The 7,936-nt window shown below is 36.8% G+C and overlaps 1 non-coding gene across 1 annotated transcript; it reads left to right on the forward strand.

Annotated features, from left to right (window-relative positions):
- Positions 1-3,306: 3,306 nt before the first annotated feature.
- LOC126015081 (U6 spliceosomal RNA) lies at positions 3,307-3,413 on the forward strand. The gene has a single exon (XR_007497980.1). It is a non-coding gene; the product is annotated as a U6 spliceosomal RNA (small nuclear RNA).
- The last annotated feature ends 4,523 nt before the right edge of the window (positions 3,414-7,936 follow it).

Below are 7,936 nucleotides of genomic sequence, written 5' to 3' on the forward strand. Positions count from 1 at the left end.
TAAAACAAGCTTGAAAAATTCATGCTGTCCAATAAATCAATCATTTTATATTTTAAAATCTTTATAGATAATTTACATTGACTCATTTACAAATTTCCATCTACTATAAAATATAGATTTAAATATTACAGTTTGTTTTCAGTCTAGGCTTTCCTTTGTTAAAGGGTTTTATTTTTACTGGAGTCATTCTATCTTTATTCATTAGGCCATCTTTTTCTGCAGAGTTTAAAAATATTTGTTATTTTGAGGGCTGGAGAGACAGTATAGCAGGTAAGAAACAGTATAGCTCACATTGCTCACTATTGACCAGGGTTTGAGTTCCAGTTTCTATATGCCCCCCCCAAGCATGATCCAGAGTGATCCCTGAGTGCAGAACTCTGTCCGATATGACCCAAAGATCCCCTGAATTTAAATAAATTAATATTTGTTACTTTTCATTTTTATGTGATTTTCTGTGACCCTTCTGCTATTAAATAATTTTTCTCTTGAGATGGGTAAAGTTCCTTGCTCTTTTACATGATATTATAAATTAAAATATAGTCTAATATACAATTAAAGACCTGCAAATTAAATTTGGCAATGGAATGTGGTTTTATTCTGACTACTAGGGTTTATAAATATAAATACCAGGAAGCGAAGAAGGGTTTTTTTATATCTATATCCCAAGTTTTTACCTTAACATGTAGTTGATATCTTTAATTTTATTATAATTCTTATTAAAGATATGAAGGCTGGAGGAATAGCACACCCAAGTTCATTAGCCTACATCCTATATGGGATCCCTGAGCTATCCTTGAGCCTGCCAGGAATAATTTCTGAGCTCAGAGCTCAGAAGTAACTAACTCCTGTGAGCCTTTAGATGTAGTTCCAAAGCATAAACAAAATAAAACAAAAACGTTAATTGTGTGGATATATGTTGCAGCTCTATTAAGATTCAGAGCCATTTACCTTAAAACACTTTAAGATTAGTTCAGGATACCCTTTCTATTAAGGTCTTGGTACCAAACAGTATTAAAAATATTGAGTTCACCTATATATGATGTACGCTGACACATAGTTATCACTCAAATTCCATAGCTTATGTTGGAGCTCAGTCTTGATGTTACAAATTTTTTTGTGTTTAAAAATATATACTAAAATAATCGCAGCACTCAGTGTAACAGCCAAGTCTTGGAACCAACCTCGATGTCCAACAACAGATGAGTGGATCATTAAGATGTGGTATCTATACACAATGGAATACTACATGACAGTCAGAAATAATACAATCACAGACTTTGCAGCAACGTGGATGGACCTAGAATATAATTATGTTAAACGAAGCAAGCCAGAAGACGAAAGATAGACACACAATGGTAGCACTATTCTGAAGTACCTAGGATATACACCAGATATACAACCAATACCTCACGATTAAATAACAGGGTGTAACATGATAGAAACCTCAAACACTGTAATAATCACCATATACTAGGGAGTAGAGCCCAAAAACAAAGGGAAGAGAAACAACACAAAGCCCGACTATACATTATATCATAAAGAAACCAGCAACAGCAGAAACAGCAGCATAGAGAGAACAGGTATGTAATTATCGTTCTACTACAAAGGCCCATAATAATTTACTAGGGATCTTATACAGGATTACAGGTAAAGATTATGATGGGAAATTACTGAGTCCAACGGAAACATTTCAAAATATTATGTTTGAATGCCTTAACCTTACCACATTTAAAATAACCTCTCAGTTTTTCTGTCCATAGGGGTTCCTGGAGACAAAGGGTGAACATACTACGGTAGTACCTCAGTGCACAGTCACACGAGGAACCATACTCAGCTTGAATCATGAAAATGGTCGGATAAAACTCTTTAATATACCCTTTATCTCTAGATTATGCCTTCTTTTAGGACCTGAAGCACATGACCAGCCAGATCACCGCAGTAATAACCGTGACCTACAGATTTTTACTATGGGGCCTAAGCATTGAGCACGTTCAAGCAAACTAACAGGCCCTTACTCTTGTACCTTTGTTCTCATTACTTTGTATTTTTTGTTGTTGTTGTTGTTTGATTGTTGGTTTGGTTTGTTTTGTTTTCCCTTCTCTCACTTCTTGTCTCCCTCTTCTTCCACCTTCACCTCCTCACTATCATCAATTCAATCTATGTCAAATAAAAACCCCACGGTTACCTCCTCTATAGGAAAGGAAAGCTGACTTATAGGGTGCTGTGGACAATACTGCAAAGGGTAAACACCTATATAGATAGACTTCACTAACACAGCGGTCGGTACTGAGACACGAAACCTATACATATCCAAAAGTTGATCTTTTAGTTTCCTTTCCTTACAAGTACTATACTTACCTATCTTTCTGTACTCAGTGCACCTCTTGCCCTCCCCACCTCTCTACATTAATATACACCTAAGCTAACTTCTATATGTTTATATGTGGGCAGCAGCACACAGAGATAGGAATCCTCCTTAAGAGACAAACCTAAACCACAAACAATCCATACCTATACCCCATATAACCCCTCCTATATATTATTCCCTCTCTCTCCTCCAGAAATCCGACTATCCCTTCACCCCTCAATCCCACGCCCGATATCCCTACCACACTGCAACTCTTCACCCTCAGTTCTTAATCCATTAGGCATCAAGACCGACCTCCTACCCCAAGGAACCAGTACCCACAACCCAAGTGAAGAGACACCCACTCAAGCCCTCACCTCGTTCCCGGAAAGAAAATACAACCAACACCCCGACTGACTCATGCAGTGTGGCCCTCCTAATCACCTCTTCCTAAGGGGGACTATGGTTGATACCGGAACTAGTTCCAAAGTACCCCCACTGCAAGAACTCTACCCAAGACCTCCCTGCCTGGACCGCACACCTCACAGGAAATCTCAAAAGACAATGGGGAAGCCTATACTTTCTTCGTAAGTATAGATCTATATAACACTACCTCTTACCCTGTTTCTCCCCAAATGTGAAATAATCTCCAGTTTCAATTTCTCCCTTTTTGTTTTCTTCTTTCATTTTTATTCTTGTCCGTTTTTTTCTTTTGTTTTTGATTTTTGATTTTATTTGTTTTTGCTTCTTTTGGGTAACTCCACATGGTGCTCGGAGGGTACTCCTGGCTCTATGCTCAGAGATCGCCCCTGGTGGGCACGGAGGACCAAGTGGAATGCCGGGATTTGAGCCACTGTCCTTCTGCAGGAAGGACAGACGCCTTGTCTCCATGCTATCTCTCCTGAACCCACTTTATTCCTTTAATTACGTCTTTTATTTAATCTTTTTTTTAAAAGAGAGTGCTCACTTCGGCAGCACATATACTAAAACTGGAACGATACAGAGAAGATTAGCATGGCCCCTGCGCAAGGATGACATGCAAATTCGTGAAGCGTTCCATATTTAAAAAAAAAAAAAGAGAAACTTTTTTTTCTTTAGATATGTGTGAGCATATATATTTTTAGTTTTTGGCGTGTGTCTGTTTTCTTCTCTCTCCACCCCCCAAAAGCCACCAGCAATATAATGTAGCACCACTTCTTTCTGTAAAGACATATTAAACAAAGGGGGAAATTTTACATGTAGAAACAAGCTTTTATCTACTAGGGATAAGAACTCATACTTCTTTACAACACAGAGACATCTCCCACCCTGAAAGTATGTTATGTGGAAACAACTTAGACTCCAGGGTACTAGACACCGACCATCCAGCCTTGACTCCTGGATCCCAGACATAGAGATGACAGAGCTCTCCACAACAGCTAGAGGAACCAAATCCCCTCCAGGGCATTTACAATGCTGCTCTGACACCAACATGAGCCAGTTCTAAATTTATAACCTGACTACGAGGAAATGGGAACAACTTGATCTAAGACCAAAATGTCCTTCCTCATCAGCCAATGATAAGACAATATCAGAAAACATGTCACCCTTTGACCTGAGCAAAAGCCAAGATCGCTATATACAGATGACTGGTTGTTACAATCAGGACTCGACAGTACACATTCCAGGACCAACAACAACAACAACAACAACAGGCTTTTGGTCTACGATCTGTTCAACAAACAAGATCTCCAACTCCAGAGGTCTGACTGAGACAACCGCAACTGAATGGGTCTTCCGGAAACAGAATGAAAGACTTTATCCCAGGCTCCATCCTAGGAGCAACATAATGACCAAGACCACCAATTATAGAAGATGGATTAAAACGACACTGAAGAAGCAGAACTGCTAGAACCACAAAGAAAGACTCCATCATAAGCTCCATTCCTTGAGCTGCACAGTCACCAAGATCTCTAGATACAGAGTTCAGATTTTTATCATCCAAGATGAAGCAGAAGTCTTCCATACACCACAAATGCACCGAGGGGAGAGTAAATGATCATACAAGGAGTCTACAGTTAATCCCATGACAGTATACTTCAGGGCTGGAAAACCCTGTAACTCCTAGGCCAAGGGAATTCCCTCTATAATATCCCCAATACTTAATGTACCTATGCAGGAGGAAAAAGAAAAAAAAAACACAAAATAATCATCTTTCCACACATTTATTTATTGATTGATCGATTTTTTGATGTCTTTATTTTGGTGTAGATATTGAAGTTTATATCTCCGTTTTTATTTTATTTTATTTTTTTATATTTGGGTCACACCCGGCAGCACTCAGGGGTTACTCCTGGCTCTATGCTCAGAAATTGCTCCTGGCAGGCTCAGGGGACCATATGGGATGCTGGGATTTGAACCACCATCCTCCGTTTAAGACAAACGCCTTACCGCTGTGCTATCTCTCCATCCCCTATTTCATTTTATCTAAACTTTCTCTTTTTGCACTCCGGCATGATTTGATTTCAGAACCGAGACTATTGTGTGGTGCTTGTCTTTATTGGTGTAGTGCTCACTGGATGTTTAATTTGATATTTCTTTCTGTATTTTGTGGTGTTTCAATTACCTTTTTCATGTCCTTTCTCAAACTGAGGTTGAACGCCCATTTTCAGCCTCTGCCCATTTTCAGCGTATTTGACTTCTTTTATTTTTCTATTTTGTACCCCATTATATTGCTTTTCTTTCCTTCAAACTAAACCACATAACTCAATTTATCTAGCTCGCCTCTTAAATAGAGGGGGAAACAAGGGAGGGTACCAGGACCAAACAGATATATGACCTCTAATAGTAAGCTAGAAAAGAGGGGACCACCTACTCTAGCAGCCCAGGGGGGTAATGGTGGGGTATATGGATTGCAGAAAGGGAACTGGGAATGGGGGAAGACAAATTTGGTGATGGGTATTCCCCTGATTCAATGTTAATATGTACCTAAAATACTACTGTGAAAGATATGTAACCCATTATGATCACAATAAAAATTTTAAAAAAATATATATATACTGAAATAAAACATATCTGCCTTTATGATATTGTGCAGAATATTCTCACTATCCTCAAATTATCTATGCTTCTATTCAACCTCTAACCTTTTTATTGCCTCCACAGATTTTTTTCTTCCACCTTTAAGCCATGTTCTCACTACTGCTTAAACAGCAGTTAAATCTTATCTAACAGCATTGCTCAGTGGTGAAGATCTTGTGCGCAGTGTGTGGCTTCCAAATTCAAAATTTAATTCCATAACACAATAGGGAGTTTCATCAAAAGTCTGACTGCTTTTTAAATTTTTGAGTAAGGTTGGGTATTTTGGGTTTGTTTATTTGTTTTTAGAGAGGGTTTCTCTCTGCCCAATTGCACCAGTCTCAGATACTGTTCTATATATAAAAATGCCTTCTATTTCTTGCTTAGCCAGTAAGTTGTCATTTTTTTCAAAATTCATTTCTTTAGACTTGAGTAAGTCTATAGCTATAAAAAAGGGGGTATTTGGGATTAGGAGTCCCTAAAATCTGTTTCATCAGGAATAAAGATTTCATGTACTCCCTATATTTGAACAATAAGTGGAAACCAATATTTCTATTGATGGATTAAAATTTAGCACAGGAAATATAATGTACTATTTATACTTGCAACCTCATAAAATGTCCAAGTGTGCTTTAGTAACAATAGACATTTCTTCAAAGGGAGAAAAATGGTACATAGTATTCTTTTGCAAAGAAAAAAAAGTGGGGGACAAGTGCTGCTTTGCATTCTAGTAATTGAAAAATGGCTTCATTGCTGCTTCTGCTGACCCAGAAATTTCACATAACCTTTCAAAAGCAGAGGCCTCTATTGTTATATATTAAAGTGATGTTTACTAAAATGGAATGTGTTACAGGCAGCAAATATTTGCAATCAAACTTTCATAAGGATTTTTAGTCAGTGAACTGAAAATACAATGGCATCCAATGAGTGAATTATGACCCAATTTGCTCAAAGTTCTTGCTTAGGTTTCATTAGCATCATGGATTTTAAGACAAATCTATTTCTGTTTAGCAATCTATCAATACATTTTACAAGTAGTCTGAATACTTTCAGGTTTTAAAATAATCTTCCAAAAGAGTGTCATTTTTCTTAATATTCTGCCACTTCAAGAAAACACATGTGCTCCCTGGGCCCATGAGTTGGTGCTGCCTGAGTACGAGGTACCTAAGCATGTCTCCCACATTTCCTCTCTTGAAATATAAACTTCACTTTCATTTTGTGATAAGTATCAGGGTGCTCTCTGCCTTTGGAGAAGACTGTGCTCTCTCTTGAGTGTATTAGTCTCTCTTCATCCTCAGCATTTCTGAGTAAAACCTGTTTTACTTCAAAAAGAAAAAGAAAGAAAGAAATATTTCCTACCACCTGCCCAACTGGATAGAACTACAAAAGGGCTGGTTCTGTATGTAATTAGAACATCCAACTGACACATAGAAACATTTTAAAACATAGTGAGAATGAGTGTCTTCTCCCTTGCCCTGGAGTGTCCTCTGCTAATCATATAGTTTCACTCATTAAAGAAATAAATAATTTTTATGGTCATAGAAGCCTTCTTTCCATAACACTTTTTGAATAATCCTCAAAACTTTTCTTGTCAATTTGTTTAAAGAAATTTTTATTTGGAGAAACTAAGTCTTATACATTCTAGGAATATTGAAATAAGAAATAATGGTAGTTCTTATATGACTACCATTCTCCAAGCCCCTATTTAAAGTGGAAATTCTTGATCATCATCAAAAAATTAAATACAAACATATAAAAAAAGAACAATATATTTTCTTTAACTTTTGTTGCTTTACCTTTCAAACTGAAATCTTTCATTCTAATTACCTGTATAGTACTTTGACAGGCTCAATGCAAGTATGTATAACTCTTTTTTTTTTCTCTCTGCCTGGCAGTTACCAGTTAGACATACAACTCTCCAGAGAAAAAATTCTTAGATTCAGAAAGGCAGGTAATTCCTCATGGTTTCATTCTTTTTACTCCCATTCAGCAGAAGAGTAGAATGAATATTCTTGTGCTAGTCTGGATTCCTTTTCCCTAAGTTGAAAAAAACCTAGGTAAATGTATTGCACAAAAAGAAGCTATCACAGAAGATATTATTTCTGTCATATTTTAATTTTTTATTTCTTATAGGGAATGGCTTAGATGACACAATCTTTCTTCTTAACTAAAAATGTTGGTGGGAATTTTGTGAGTAGTAGATTAAGTTTTTGAGGAAGAGGTAGTATAAAAATATCACATATTGAGGTAACTACTTTAATAGCACCTCTGTGGATGGAAAGATGGTCATATTATAAACCATATAATAATAGGGTTGAATGTGTTTCCCCACATTAAACTCGACAAATTTACAGAAAAATTTATAGATGAGCTTACAGAAAAATTTCATTTTAGCATCAGCAAATGAATATTTTTAATTTGATGTTTTTTCTTTACTTAAACAATTCTTCTTTCAGGTAATGGAATGGATTTTTCAACCTACTAACATCACAACTCAATATTTGAAACGTACAGGTCTAGAAGTAATCAATA

The sequence above is a fragment of the Suncus etruscus genome, chromosome 7, assembly GCF_024139225.1.
Source record: "Suncus etruscus isolate mSunEtr1 chromosome 7, mSunEtr1.pri.cur, whole genome shotgun sequence".
NCBI lineage: Eukaryota > Metazoa > Chordata > Mammalia > Eulipotyphla > Soricidae > Suncus > Suncus etruscus.